Source organism: Pinus tabuliformis, chromosome 6 (assembly GCF_031772625.1).
Source record: "Pinus tabuliformis cultivar Carrire ecotype Pingquan chromosome 6, CPIR1, whole genome shotgun sequence".
Classification (NCBI taxonomy): domain Eukaryota; kingdom Viridiplantae; phylum Streptophyta; class Pinopsida; order Pinales; family Pinaceae; genus Pinus; species Pinus tabuliformis.
Window position 1 is genome coordinate 277,631,153 of NC_142292.1, and position 13,451 is coordinate 277,644,603.

Below are 13,451 nucleotides of genomic sequence, written 5' to 3' on the forward strand. Positions count from 1 at the left end.
GGGCACTGCTGAAGGAGAATACCGCGGTTCCAAACGCAGGTAGCGGGGCAGAGCCCGAATCAGGATTACTAGAATCCATAAACTGGCTCGACTGGATGGGATTAGCCTCAGCAACTTGATGGCATAGACAACGGCAGCAGCGTGAGGGTGGGTTTGCGACTGAGGGGCGTGAAGTTCCACCTCTGCCAGAGCCTCGACGGCTGATGAGACGCTGTCTGAGCTTGACCATGTTTTCCCTGAAAGCAGGTAAGTGTAACAGAGCTGGGGAAGAGGAGATGGAGGGTGTGAAATCGCCGTCACCCGCCTTTGCAGCCCTGAAACCACCTTCAATTGCCGAAGGGAACTCTTGAACCTGAGCTCTGAGCTCCGACGACCAAAATCCCAATTCCAAAATTCGAACTCGACCCGATGCAAAACATTCCACACTCTTGCCATTTTTATGCTTCCCTGCTCTTTCTCGATCCTCGTATGCCATAACTGCACCCTGAGAATGTAATTGAAGCCCGGACAAGGCAATGAATTGCCGTCCCTTCGCACATCTGCACTCACGCTTGCAATCCAGGGCGGCGGAGCGCAGTTAATGCTCGTCTCATGCTTGGGGCCGCCCATGGTAACCAGGTGGCGTCCCATTCTCCGCGGTCGTGTCACCCGCATCCGGGGAGGCTGCATCGCTTTGGACCAGCTTTTCTAATTCCCGGGCCTGTGCATTGTCTGTTATGATGGCCGAGGTTCCTGTGATGAGATTATGATCATAATTTGCCCCTATGTTGGCGACAAGGTCAGCGACCTTGTTTCCTTCTCTTTTTGTGTGAGAAAAGGAGATGGCCCTGTTGCTACGAAGGGCTTGTTCTATGGCTTCTAGTCTGGCTGCGAGTCTCCAGCTGTTTGTGATTTTTTTCGCTTGTGAGCCATTCTGCAGTCTCTTGGCCATGTTTATGAGAATCTGGGAATCTCCTTCCACGATCAAGGGCTGAAGATTGAGGTTCTGAGCAAGGAGTCCTTGCCATAATCCTTCAATTTCCGCAGAGTTGTTGGTGTCCCAGCCCAAGGATCCGAAATATATCTGCAGGGGTGTGCCTTCATGATTCCTAAGGATGCCTCCAAAGCCTGCCTTTCCCGGGTTACCTTTGGAGGCCCCATCAAAGTTGAGCTTATAAGAGTGCTTAGGGGGGGCGCTCCAAGTATCTTTGATTGTACTGCTGCTTGTGGAGGTACTGATCTTGTGTTGGGTCTGAGGTAGAAGCAATTGCCAGCTGCTTAGTATACCTTTTTCGACATCTAGAGATGGAAGATCTTCCGGGGTCCAGGAATGGAGCATCAGCGTCTCATTGAGGTTCCCACATAGTTTGGTCCATATGTCATCGATCCTAGAGCTCTGATTTTTGAATATCCGTTTATTCCTTTCCTTCCATATACCCCATGATATGAGACAAGGGAGCAGATTCCACAGACAATTGAGGAGATTGCTCTTATAAGGATTCTGCGGCCAGTGTCTTAGGGAGTCAGTTATATCGTTCTTTGTTCTGCATCTTTTTTGACATCTGAAGCTGGCCTTTTCCCATAGTTGATTGGCTAGGGGGCAGGAGTCCAAGAGGTGTTGAAGCGTTTCCTCATTTTGACAGCAATTGGGACACATCGATGGTCCATGGAAGTTCCTTCTTCTTAGTTTGTCCCAGGTGAGGATTCTTTTGTGACTGACTAGCCACAGGAAGTAGGAGATTTTTGGCCATGAGCCAAGACCCCATATTTTACTCCATATTGGATCAGAGGGGGTATTGTTGTTACAGACTATCTTGTAGGCTTCTGAAGTGGTAAAGTCGCCTTTTGGTCGGTATCCCCATCTTAGGATGTCTTTGCCTTCGTCATGTCGGATTCTTCTTTTTCCAAGCTCCTTCTCCAATTCCCCTGTATCCTGCAGGTTTGTGAAGTTAGCCAGTTGATTTCCTTGTTTCCATTTCCTGAATCCGTGCTCCGTCTCCTGCATCCAGTAGTGATGGATCTTTTCTTGCTGCTGCTCCTGCCTTTCTTGATCCAGCGGTGATTGAAGAATGTGGGTAAGCTTTGGCATCTGGTTCCATGCATCTGTCCAAAATCTTGCCGTTTTGCCATTCCTAACCTCCCAAAAACTGTGCTGTTGTATTAACTGGTAGTGCTGTTTGGCCGCATTCCAAATTAGTGAGCCTTTCTCCGTGGGGGTAAACCGAATGAGCTCCTCCTGGGGTCGGTTATTGGCATATTTAGCCGTCCAGATTCTTGCCCAGGGCTTTTCTGGATTAGTGATCCAGTGCCACCATATTTTGGCACTCATGATGGAATTACTATGCTCCGGGTCTCTCAGACCAATGCCCCCTTTTTCCTTTGGTTGACATACTGTAGGCCATTTGACCAAGGCCCATTTCCGATTAGTTGCCGACCCGCCCCATAGAAAGCTGCGCTGAAGCTGCCTGATTCTTTTTAAGACCCATTTGGGTGCAGCAAGGATTGAGAATAGGTACAGAGGCATTGCCTGAAGTACTGACTTTATGAGCACAACCCGGCTGGCCAGGTTGAGAGATCTGTGCGTCCAAAGGTTGAGACGAGATTCAATCTTCTCGATGAGGGTTCGCCATGAGGAGTGCTTTAGAGCTGAGGCTGTGAGAGGGGCGCCAAGGTATTTTGAGGGAAGGGAGGCTGAGGGGAAGCCAAGGATGCGGATAACTGCTGATTTAACAGGAGGAGGCATATGAAAGAAGAAAATCTGCGATTTGGTGCAGTTTACATCAGTGCCAGATGCAGCAGCAAAGTCATTGAGCAGGGATTTGAGGCAAGCGGCTTCCTGGGCTGAGGGATATCCAAAAAGCATGGTGTCATCAACAAACTGCTGATGAGAAGTGGCAGGGGTGTTGTGAACTGAAAGACCTTTGAGCTGGTGAGATTGAAGAGCTTGCTTGATGTGACGACCAAGCCCTTCTGCCATGAGAACGAATAGGAAGGGTGATAGGGGGTCCCCTTGCCTAATTCCTCTTGATGGTTTGAAGGGCCGAGAAGGGATTCCATTCACAAGGATGGAGAATTGAGTGGAGTTTATTAGGCTCATGATCCATCGAATCCACATAGTACTAAAACCAAAGGCTTTTAGCATTTGCTGAATGAAGGTCCAGCTGAGTTTATCAAAAGCTTTAGAAAGATCTAGTTTAAGAAGCATACCTGCCTGCTTTGATTGTTTGAGGGAGTGTATGATCTCGTGCGTAAGGAGAATACCGTCCAAGATTTGTCTGCCTTCCACGTAACCCGACTGTTCCTGAGATATGAGCAGCGGTAGCAGGGGCTTCAGCCGGTTAGCCACCACTTTAGAAATGACCTTGTAAATTACATTACAAAGTGCAATCGGCCTGTATTTGTCGGGCGTGATTGAGTCTTCCTCCTTGGGAATGAGGGCTATGAAGGTTGTGTTGAGAGAGGGCAACATCCAGTGTAGGGCTCTCGATTCTTCCACAATTTTCCATACTTCTTGTTTTATCATCTCCCAAAAGGTATGAAAGAACGTGGTGGTAAATCCATCTGGTCCGGGTGCCTTTCCTTCCTTGAGCTGGAACATTGCTTCATCCACCTCCTGAGGCTGAATCGGGCGGAGGAGTAGCTCATTGTGTTCTTCCTTGATGATCCTTGGCACATTGTTAGTGATTTTTTCAATTGCTTGCCTTCTATCTCCTTCCGGCTCTTGAAGGATCTGGTTGAAGTGATTGCGAAATTCTTCCTCAATTTCCTCATGCGTTTCTACTTTCTCTCCTCCTTGCTTTTGGATAAACGGAATGCTATTGTGCATTCTTCTTTGAATGGTGGTTCTGTGGAAGAATTTGGTGTTGCGTTCGCCTTCCTTCAACCATCTTATTCTGGACTTTTGTTTCCAGTAAACTTCCTCCTGCTTCTGCCTTTCCTCAATCTGTCTGTGGATACGTCGTTCCTGTTCCAGGGTTCCTTCAGTGTGTCCCTCTGTGATTATTTTTTGATGGAGATCCGTCAATTCCCGATTGAGGTCTTGCTGCGCTTTGAAAATATCTCCAAAGGTTTCTCTGTTCCATCGCTTTAGGTGGCTTTTAAGGAACCGGAGCTTCTGTTGGAATTTATACATCTTAGACCCTTCTGGAGGGGTGAAGGAATTCCATGTGGTTTTGACAAAGTCCTTGAACTCAGGGTGCGTGAGCCAGAATCCTTCGAAGCGGAAGGGTCTCCGCGTCTGATCACCGGATCGTTGCCATTGGAGTGCGATGGGCCAGTGGTCCGAGCCGGTATGCTGAAGAATTGCGGCTGTAATGTCTCCTCCAAGGTGAATCGCATTGTCTGAGATAAGGATGCGATCTAGTTTGGATGCAATTTGGTGTTTTCCCGCTCTGCGATTGCTCCATGTGAATGTTCCATTGCAGAAAGGCACATCTATGAGGGAGGCATTTTGGATGAAGTCCTTGAAATGGAGGTTTTCTTGTTCCAGTCTGTTTCTCCCCCCAATCTTCTCTTCTAGCTTGGTGATCATGTTAAAATCCCCTCCAATGATCCAGAGTGGGTGCCTTCTGTTGTTGTTCAGTGCCTCGATGGTGTCTAGAAGTGCTATTTTGCTCCCTGTATCCTGCGGGAAGTATACATTTGAGAGATTACCATGAACATTCGTGCCTAAAATGTGGAAGGCTGCCTGTATCAGGTGATGAGAGGCATGGAAATCTGAGAGATCTATTGCTTGAGTATTCCATGCAATGGCTAACCCCCCTGACGCTCCAGATGCATCTACTGCTACTGAGCGGCATCCTGGCCAAGCTTTTGTAAGAATACTGCCTAAAGTAGTTCCATTGCATTTGGTTTCCTGGAGTAAGCAAATTTGCAGCTTCTCCATCTTAATCATGTTTTTTAGCATTCTAAGTTTCCCTGGGCTGTTGAGCCCTCTTAAGTTCCATGAGACCAGCTTCATGGTTCAACTATTTGCAGAGGGTTTGTAGTACTTTGTCAATTTCGCATACCTGCCTGAGTCTAACAGGAGTTTCCCAACCTCGATCGTTCTCTGTAGATCTGTTTTCCTTCCTCTCTTTTTGGTTTCCTTTGGGGGTTGGCTTCCATCCCACTGGCTTCCTGGTTGAATCCCGAGTTGCTGCTGCTGGTAAGCTCTTGAAATGACTACCTCCAGCTTACTGAGTTGGGATTCGGTTATGCTGTCATATGCCTTCGTTTTGCATGCTAGCTCCAGTTCTAGTATGTCTAGGCCATGCAGGTCTATGCTTTCAGGTTCTTCTTCCATCTGTTGCACCTGATTGTCCTCTTCCTCATTTAACTTTGAGCTAGAAGGAGGGTCTAGCTTTCCATCCACTTCCATTTCCTTGTCTTTCTCTGCCTGTTCCTTCCAGTCTCCGGAGGGGAAGTCATGGGAGATTAAGGGGGATTGGCGCTTGGGGGATGAGGCTGAGGGAGGAGGGGGGGCGGAAGAAGATGGATGGGAAGGGTGAGCTTCAGAGATCGGGGGAAGATCCTCAGAGGATTGAGTCAGGATTTCGAAACTATTCTTAGATGCTTGGCCACTAGTGCTATTTTGCTGGGGCTTTTGCCCATTAGAGGGTTTCTTGTGCGCTCGCTTTCGACTAGGGGCTTTAGTAAAGCCATCTTGGGTGGCTGAACCAGAAGGGTCCTGAGACGTGGCTTTGGCATTCAAGGGACAATCCCGGAAAAGATGCCCAAGAGCATGGCATCTCCTGCAGCGGAAGGGCACATGCTCATAGTCCAAGGGTTGAATCCACTCTTCGTCCCGGTGGGAGAGACTTACCGATTCTGGTAATGCTTCATTCAGCCGCATGAAGACGCAAATGCGAGCATAGGAAATGAATCTGCGCAGTTTGGTCTCTTCTGCTGTCCTGATGTATTCCCCTAGTCCATTTCCAATTTTCCTGAGTACGTCCTCGTCCCAGTATTCGTCTGGAAGTCCATACATTCGGATCCAGACTGGCGCCCAGGTTAGGTCTTCCTTATCCGGGTTAAATCTTGGTATCCAGTCTCTCATGTACAAGCCCGCCGCGTTGAAAAAGTGAGGCCCTGTTCCCAGTACCCTGAGTTTGTCCTCAATACAGTAAAAAATTACTGTAAAGAAGCCCTTCGGCCCTAGCTGCAGGGTAACATCTCCTTTTGGCTTCCATTTAGCTGCGATCCACCCATATAAGGCTCTTTCTGTAGGCCAGAACCCTATGAACTTCCCTATAATGGCATGGTCTCTCATGAACTCGATTCGAGCATCTATCTTGTGTCCCGGTAGCTCTATTCTTGGCCTTTCTGTGGCTACTAGCTTGCATGTAGTTGAGGTTACTTTTGGTGCTTCCTCTGGGATTTTCCCCTTGTCCTGAGTGCCGCTAGCATGATTTTGTCGTCCTCCTGTTTTCTTGTTTTCTTGCGGTTTCCTGTTTCCTTTGATCGGGATCTCCCTGTCAATCGATCCAAACAGGAAAGCCTGTTCCGGGTCGTGCTGCATTGGGGAGGGCTCTGACGCCCCCCCCTGTGGATATTCCATTGAGCCGGTCTAATACCGAGCGGTTCCGCTATACGCCAGTGGATACGGTCTGGTTTGAGGGCAGTACCAGTGCTGCACTGTCTGCGCCGTCACAGCTTTCTGCAGAACCCTAATCGCCTGAGTCCTGCGCTCTTCCTTTAATCTTTGGCAATCCTACATGCATGTAAGCATTAACTAACTGAACTTACATTAATTCAAAAAATTGTTTGAATTAATCTAATTGGACTTGACTCAGTGAACTAAGTCAACTAATTACAACTCAATATTATAACTCATCCTTATCTCTTTAATTTATGGATAAATTCCTCAATTAATGGAGAAACTGTTACATGTCCCCACATAGACTTCATGTTTTATTTTCCTTAACTAATTAACTCAAGATGAATTAATAAATTAATTTACAAACAACTGCTAAGATGAAATTCGAATTTTACTTCACTATTTTAGTTTAGGGACTAACTAAAATAGGAATCTATCCTGAACTGCTAAAAATAACAATGCTATTTTTAACACTTCTATTTTTCATTTTGTTATCACTTAAGAATTCTAATGCCAAAATTTCTCACATTAGTTTGATGGTAAAGGTCGGTGCTAGTCTAAGTTTGATTTTTGTTTGCCTTAGAGTCTGAGTCTTAGGAGTCTTGAGTCAACTATGCATTCTCATTCATCACCAGTCTCATAACCATGTGTCAGTTTTGTTCAAAGGTTACTATGTGCCACAAAGCTCTTTAGGTGATTTCGTAGCGCATAAATCATTTTGAAGTGTTTTCACAGCGCAACATGTTTTAGGTGATTTCGTAGCGCATAATTCAAAATTTACATTGACTGCGCTACGAAATCGGAGATTCATGCAATCCGTAGCAGATCTTTCTTAACTGTCAAATCTGTCAAGTTCAGTTACGGTTGCATCATTCATTGTCATCTTATACACTCCACATATCATGTCCAACCGCTTATCTCTGTCATTACAGCCGCTAGGTACCTTGGTACACATGGATTGTAAGTTCCAAGAAAAGCCAGGTATTCACAGTCTTAATGCTGATTGTATTCGTTGCATGGGGAACAAGTCTGCAAGTTTTCAATTTGAATGCATTGTTATCAAGTGAGTCAGCCATTTAAGTGAGGCAGAGATTGAATTTGAGCAGCGCTAGCATTTCAAACCTCCATTACGCTGAAGTCTCATGGAGGGATCTGCATAAATAAAAGACCACAGATCAGGCAGATGCTTGAGAAACGAACCTGAAGGTGTAGACATTGTCTTGAAAAACAAAGAAGTTGAGCATGCATTAAAGCAGGTTGGATGTTGGAATTTTTGTGAGAAAATCCAGGGAGGTCATGCACAAATCACCAAGGAATTTGCTTTGAATTTCACAAGGCTGAATTCGAAGGTTGGGATGCTCGAATTGCAAGTCTCACCAGAGGTAATATCCACAGTTACTGAGATTCCAAGGGGACAAGAAACTTGGTTTAAGAATTTCAAATTTGATATGACTCCCTGCAAAGAGTTTCTGAAGCCGAAGTACATTGACTCATATTTAAACAAGTCTGTGCCTAGAAATTATGTCAAGGACTCATATGCCAATCTGCTTACCTGTATACAGAGATACCTTACCTGTGAAGGGAGATATAATAAGGTGAATTCATATCATTTTAAGCTTCTTCTACATTTTAAAGGAAATATATCCATTGATTTACCTTTTTACTTATTTCGTAGCTTAAGCAAAATGTGTGATAAGGTGCAGCTAAGGAAAGAAGCCTGTGAGACCTCATTGTTTCACCACGGTTTAATTAAGTTGATTGTTCTGCATGAACTCCAGAGAGTAGGTAGGGACTAGCCCACTTTCATATTCATGTCTGGTTTCAAGAACAAGATCGCTCTTAGTCCTCAAGCTGCAAAAGATCTTCCAACAACAACTGGTCATCAGGCATAAACAAGATCCAGGAGGTTTTCAAAGTTGAAGGCTAGGAAACAAGTAAGAGAATTCACCAAGCCACTGACTATCCAGGATACACCCCAGCAGTCCCTTAAAGAGAAAGCTCAAGTCAAAGAAGGTGCGCATGAATCAAGCACAGGTGAAGGAGTTCAAAGAAGAAGGACTAGGAGCTAGGTAGCTAAAGAAAGAGGCAAATTAGTGATTATTGAAGAAAGCCCTATTTCAAAGGGAGACTTAAATGATTTACAGCAAGCCATTGACATTGAAGAATCTCCCCTGGTTCAAGAAAATTTGATAGAGCTAGGAAAAGACAAGGCTAAGAGAGTCAAAGCCTCAAAAAAACTTAAGTTTGATGATCAGGTTGATCAATTTGTATTTAAGCCAAGGAGACCAATAACGAGGAATTTTAAACAAATACAGGAGGTACTACCAAGAGCAATGAAACAGGGGAGGTAACACAGCCTCATGAAGGAAAGGATAAAGTCAAAGCAGTTACCATTCAAGAAGAAGATAGTGTGGAAGAGTTGAAAAGGAGGTGGGTATTGGCAAACTTTGAAATTGCTAGATTGAGAAAGCCTCCAGGAAATTTGCAATTAAGGAGGCTTATTTTAACCAAATGCAAGCTCGGTGGGAGGACAAAACATTTCAAATACCCGAGGTGGTTGATTGTAATGTTCAATTCCGTAGCTGGACTGTCCCTGCAATAAAGGAAGCACAATTCATTAGAAAGGTCAATACAAACTTAAGAGCTGGGATCAGAGTCATGAAGAAACAAATTGAAGAATTAAAAATATAGTTAAGCCAGCAGAAAGAAGTTCCTTAAGGGAGTCACACATCAAGTAAGGCTATGTTTCAAATTTTGATGGTTTTCCTTGTTATAATCTTTCTTGAAGAATCATACATTTCCACTCAATTTTGAAAAGCTTTGGAGCAATTGAAAGGATGTTTAAATAGCAAGAGGCTCAAAATAGCAAAATTTTGGGTTGAAACTGTGTTTTTGGAATTATACAGCAGTTTCGTAGCACTCTACGAAATTGCTGAAGATGATGCTTAATGCACAGCAGTTTCGTAGCACGCTACGAAACTGCTGAAGCTACATAATCTAAACCCAGCAACCGATTTTGAAATACAAAGGGAATTTTTTTGAAAAAGGAATATCCTCAAGGGATCATCTAAAGGTATCAACTTTCAACAAGGTCAAGACAGGTGGAGGAAACATATATTCGAACCCAACTCTAAACTTTTTGTTATAAAGTGATCACATTTACTACAGCCCAAGATATGTCAGACAACCTGGAGGAGCTTTTGTCTTCAGACATGGAAAATTTTGACAGCACATCAAGGACGTGGCATTCTGATATATTTTGTATAATCAAAAATGAAGGGCATGGTTCATTGGATTCAAATATCTTTGAGGAAAGCCAAAAGCAGATAAACAGGGGTAGTTTCCTATTTTCAGAGGTAATGGAGAAGATGTGACATTGAGGACTAGTATGGAGCTTCGAACATCCACCACAGCCAAACTAGAAAAAGACCACTTGTCAAAGAACGAGAATGATTGTAATTAAGGCTATTATTAGCATGATATGGAGTTAGACTCCTATTTGACTTAGATCTCTAAAAAGTCCAGTTAGCAGTTTTTTACATTCAATAGGTAGTTAGAATTTAAATAGGTGACATAAGAAGTAGAATTTGAGTTCCCCTCATGTTGGAGGAGGAATCTCAGCCTTGTAAAAGAACTCTATATATAGAAGAAAGAGCAATGTACCAAGGGTTGGAAATTTATAAGTAAAAGCTCTGATATTTGGCTTATGTAAAGACTCTGTTTTTTTTTTGGTAATACAGTACTGGCTTATGCTTCTCAAGAATCATAAAGAGTTCAATGTAATGAGTTTCTTTTGTTGTCTTTTCATGTTATCTACAGTGTTATGAGTATCTGATTACTTAGAAATCGCTTACAGTGCTCTAATTTCCTTCATATACTCATAAACTGCCTTATATGTGTTTGGTGTGTTGAAATTTGAATGCCTTGACTTCTATGCAAAGCCAACCCTGCTGTTAATATTGAATCATATATGACTCCATAAGCCCAATGGATACTTGTTATTTGTGTTTCCACCATTTTCATTTCTTAGTTGTTTCACAAGAGTTAGCCATCTTGATCATAATAAAAAACCTTTAATCCTTTGAGAGAGCCCTCTTAGGTTGGGGAGGCTAAACCTCAGCCTAAAGTAGATTTGAAACAATTACTCGAAGTCTTCCTGGTCTGCAGCCTTCCAGGGCCTGATTTTGAGATAACATTTTGGTACGTCTGCCGGGAGCCTGAAGATTATTCATTCCCGAAATCAAGAGACTGAACTTCTGAAGGTAGCAGGAGCTCAGAAGATTTTTCGAGGCTGCAATCTACCTTGGTGTCTCCATACATTTTCAAAGTTTAAAAGGTGGCTTCGAGAGGGAGATATACATGGAGCAATCCTGACCCAAATCCACCTACTCCTATGGACAATTCAAACACCATTTCAAGGAGCAGACAAAGATTTACTGAAACACCAGGTACTCCATATTTTTCAAAATCTTTGCTCTCTGAATTTTCAAGAAGTCCTGAGAACAAAATTGTTGATGATAAGATTCATGAGGTGTTGTTGAGGTCTGAAAACAAAGAATAACTTATTGGAATTATTCTAGATTTACAAAAAATAGGTATTGATACTTCGTCCTTAGTGTCACAAAAAGATGAGGAATTTTGGGAGGTTGTTACTTCTGAATTGTTGTTAGAAGAGGAAGATTTAAATAAACTGAAAGAGATTGATCCTTTTGAAGTCTTACTCAAATCTAAAACTGGTCTACCCCTTCCAAATTGGAGTACATTTTTCAGTAGTTTGTAAAGTCCAAATAGTCCTTTTCGTATCAGCACTTTATCCTCTACCTCTACTAGTCCTAGTAGCTCTTAGACACTAGGAAATCCACCTCATATCAGTTCTGGTTCCTCTGTGCCTACAGTACCTGTCATCACTACTCCTCCATTAATTATGGCCGTAACTACTAGGTATGCTCCACTAGCCCTCCCTGCTGTTTTACATGACCTTCCCAGCAAATATGCTGCTAGAATTCCAACATAGGGTGGAGATGAAGAAATCACAGCAGAAGAACTTGTAGACAGATTTAATGATTTTGTTGACAGAGAGGAAGTTGATGATGAGGATGTGAAGCTAATATTGTTTGCACAAACATTCATTGGAGAGGTTAGGAAATGGTTTAAGGCTCTTACAGCTGGAAGCATTCACAGTTGGGTAGAGTTTGAAGATAGTTTTCTAAGGAAATGGGGAAATAGAACTAACCCTTTCCAAGCTCTTACTGAATACAACAATCTTAGAAGAGCTCCTGATGAAACCGTCCAAAACTTCTCCAAGAGGTTTAATAAAATATACAATTCCATCCCAGCCCATTTGAAACCTCTTGGGGCCTTGGCACAATTGAGATATGCTGAAGCATTTGATTCTGACTTCTCTCTGTTACTCAGAGAAAGGGATTCTGCTACTCTTGTTGACATCCAAAATGATGCAATTAAAGTGGAAGTAAACATGATTGCTGCTAAGAAATCAAAGATGGAAAATGCTAAATTGAAAGAAGAAGAGAAACCTTCCACTTCAACTCCAAAAGATAAGTTTGACTCAATGATGAAGACCATGGAAAAATTGATGGATCGGTTGGCTCTTGGGAATACCTCTGCTCCCCTAGCACAGCAAGAACCTCAATTTAGGAATCCTCAGTTCAGAAGACCTCAAAATCAGCAAAGGCCAAGAGAAAATAGAAATCAACAGCCAGACCCTCTAGTAAGACCTCCTTTCCAGCAAAATTTGGTGGATGAAGAAGATGAACATGAAATTCCTGAGGAGTCCATCCATTGTCTTCATGAAGAAGTGTCAGGGATTTTCTTGACTAAGGAAGAACATGATGAGTCCAGTATGACCAAACCAGGAGAAGAACCTTCAAACTATTTAAAGGGCTATCAGCATGCTATCTTTGAGATGCAAAAGCAGTACAATCTCAGGAATAGAAATGCGCCCATTACAGCAAGCAAAGCACAGCCCAAGAAGGATGCCTCAAAATCTGTTGAAGATAAGAAAGACAACTCAAATGTTGTTGAAGGTAAAGATGATTCTTCACCTGGCTAAAAGGATATTCAAGCTCCATCCCCTACTAAAGAAATTGAGAAGATTGTTTCTGTTTTTAACCTTGAGAATGAGATTGCAAAAATCAAGATATCAGTCCCCTTTAGTGAAATCCTCAAGGTAGAAAAATACAGAAGTAAGATTGTTGAAATTATCAATTCACAACCAAGAGTAGCTGATATCTTAAATGTGCAAGAAGATAATCCTATTATTTACTTGGGTCCAAGACTTGAAGATGAATAGAATGAAGAGTTTCCTCCTTTATACATAAGCATTAGCATTCATGATATGACTTTACATAATGCTATGTTAGATTCAGGGGCATCTCATAATCTTATGCCCAAGGTGATCATGGAAAGATTGGGATTAGAGGTAACTAGACCATATAAGGATTTATTTTCCTTTGATTCAAAAAGAGTTCAATGCATTGGTTTGATTAAAGATGTTGTTGTGGGTCTCACACAAATTCCAGCGAAAACAATTGTCATGGACATTGTTGTGGCTGACATTCCACCTAAGTTTGGGATGCTTCTTTCAAGATTGTGGGCAGCAAAAATGAAGGGCACGATGCATATGGACCTTACCTATGCTACTATCCCTATTTTTGGTGAGCAAAGGAGGTTGTATTGGGAGACCAGAATGGCTTATATGGTAAGCAGCAAAGATAAACCTCAAAACTTTCCCATTTATTCATTTGACACTGGTCTCGGATCAGCCATCCTTTTCAATGAGTCAGTTGGAGAAGAATCAGAGGATAAACTTTCAGGAAACCAGTGCCAAGGAGATCAGCAAAAAGATGAAAATGAGACAACAGGTTGGTGATCATTA